This window comes from Aplysia californica, unplaced genomic scaffold (assembly GCF_000002075.1).
Source record: "Aplysia californica isolate F4 #8 unplaced genomic scaffold, AplCal3.0 scaffold00016, whole genome shotgun sequence".
NCBI classification, from domain to species: Eukaryota; Metazoa; Mollusca; class Gastropoda; order Aplysiida; family Aplysiidae; genus Aplysia; species Aplysia californica.
Genome location: NW_004797286.1, coordinates 1,412,656 through 1,415,303, shown reverse-complemented (window position 1 = coordinate 1,415,303; position 2,648 = coordinate 1,412,656). Strand labels below are relative to the sequence as shown.

The window sequence follows — 2,648 nt, the reverse complement described above, 5'->3', positions numbered from 1 at the left end:
CTCTCTCTCTCTCTCTCTCTCTCTCTCTCTCTCTCTCTCTGAATCCCTTTTCCCATTTTGTCTCTCAATCTTTTCTCCTGTCAATGAGTCAACCTGTCCAATCGAATTTATATTGTTAATATCATCGAGTATTGAGACTTCATGCACGTGGCAACCGAAATACACCATAAGATCCTGAAGATCTGATACGCTTCATACACATAATGTGTTAGATAAATACGTTACTATCCCTGGTTATGTATGAGGCATATATTGACCACGGTATACTATTCAACTGTCCACAACAATGTCCATATTGACCACTTATCTGGCGTGTCATGGGGACCATGGCCAGTCTGCCTTCCACCAGGTTCGAACAACACAATAACCGTTGAGTAGGTGATTTGTGGTGGCTTCTGGAAATGCTTTTCGATAGGTGGAAGCTCCACTTCCTTGTCCAGTCTTTGAAGCTATTGGATAAACGTGTGTGTGTGTTTGTGTGTGTGTGTTATCATGTTAGTGATAACCGAAGGGAAAAAAAACAATCATTGTATCAGGTGGGTTTTGGAAGAGCTTTAAACTAATGGTTTTATAAATAAAAACTTCGGACTTTGCCCATTGTGTCTTTCACTTTGTCGTGCTCAATTTTTGCTTCTTTCTGTCTCTTATCTCTCTTTCCTCTAGTGGTTTTTTGTTCTTCCTATGTTTTTATTTTCTTTACTTGTGAGTGTTCCGTTTCTTTTTTTTCCCCATAACTCAGGGAAAGATCGCCAATCGCGTGTCCTGTCATTACACCTAGACCGATAGCAGAGATAACAGAACAGCTCATGGCTTTAAAAGATGTACCGTATTATCTATGCAATTAAAAAGAAAAACAGCATTGAACGAGATTTCAAACTAATAGGCTACGCTCAGAAAACCAAACATGAAAGAAAAACGTTAACTTAAAAACATAAAAGAAAATAAGAGTTTTTTTGTGTTGTGTACGGAAAGCGGGGATTGGGGGGGGGGGCAATTACGCATTAAATAAAAGGAGAAAGAGAAAATAGAAGAAAAAAATAGGGAAAAGTCAAGGCAAAGATAAACTATTTCTAGACAGTTCTGTTTAATAAGACCTGTCACTAACGTAAGGTAGCGTGGCCGAGCGGTCTAAGGCGCTGGTTTAAGGCACCAGTCTCTTCGGAGGCGTGGGTTCGAATCCCACCGCTGCCACTCTTTTTTTGCACAAGTATTGACAATAATAATACTTATTGTAATTTTTAACTTGCTTCTTTAATGACAACCAACATCTAACCAAATGTACAGTATTATTGTGGTATTTGGACACCACATAATTTTGTTTAAAGTAACTTGATTGAAACTGTCATTGAATTAGTCTACCGGATTGCGCCATGGAATGTTCGCACCATGTTAACAACATAGTGAGAAGACATGGAATGATATCAAAAGACTAGCCTGGGATAAAGAAAGGTTGACAGGGGTTTTTATTCGTGGCCCATGCCCTTATCCAGAGTGAGAAAGACATCGATGATGATGAACGTGTATGAAGAGCAGATAAAAATTGTGGCTACGTGCAAATCAGTATCTACCTGTGCTTCTATATCAATAATCACGCTGAAACCCTCTTTACTTTTTTCTATTGGCGTTAGATTTGATCGTATATGTGTCTTAACATATCATGTTATTTTTCTGTATTTTAACCTATCTTTCCATCGTCTGTTGTCTCAGTACCCTCCTTTTCCCCGGTATGACTACATAATTTTTTCTTCTACCTATCTATCTATCTAGCTAGCTAGCTATCTAGCTAGCTAGCTAGCTAGCTAGCTGAACTAAAGGAAGTTTAATTTCTTTTTTTCTGACTCTGTCAGTACAACATATGAATAGAATAGCTCTCAAGGGGTGTTGCGCATTTAGAATAATAAAATTACTTGGCCTATCTATCTAGCTATCTACCTACCATCCATCTTTCTCTGTCTGTCTGCTGTCTCTCTTTCTATTTTGAATGAAGACTTGTAACTGTCACAGAACTGTTTTCTTATTATCTGAGATCGTGTCTGCCTCAGTTATATGTCAAAAGTCTTTCTCTTTTCTTAACGATACTGATCTCCCCAGTGGGTTGTGACATAACATTAACACGGTAGTGGCCGGAGTCCTGATTCATGACGTCTGGACTCATCGGAGCGAGTGAATAGTCCAATCAAGCAAGCTGAAGTATCTGTAAGGTCGGAGCAGATCGACTGCCATTAACCTCGCTATCTCTTCCTCTGTCTCGATACCTTGGAGTAGTCATGCCACAGTGATCTCGCTGAGACATTTGTGTTTACAAACCACTGCCATCCAAATGGTTTTTTAATGCTTTTTTTCCAAGACCTCGAACTTGGTGGATTAGATGAAGAAAGATTAATTACCTACCGATAGAGATTTTTTAAAAGAACATCTACATAATATGCAGAAATAAGACCAGTAAGTGAAAAGATTACCAAAAGCTTACGTATTATTGTGGTTTAAAATTCTTCTGGTTATGTTGGTACGATTTTGATAACAAACACGATATATATAAATATATGATATACAGTGTGTATGTGTGTGGGTGTTTGTGTGTGTGTGTTATCATGTTAGTGATAACCGAAGGGAAAAAAAACAATCATTGTATCAGGTGGGTTTTGGAA

General features: G+C 38.3%; 1 protein-coding gene and 1 non-coding gene across 2 annotated transcripts in view; both read left to right on the top strand.

The window, feature by feature from the left end:
- LOC106012541 overlaps positions 1 to 2,648 on the top strand; it is a gene marked incomplete at its 3' end in the record, with an annotated part of 19,015 nt that overhangs the window by 1,744 nt on the left and 14,623 nt on the right.
- Positions 1,110 to 1,191, top strand: TRNAL-AAG. The gene has a single exon. It is a non-coding gene; the product is annotated as a tRNA-Leu (tRNA).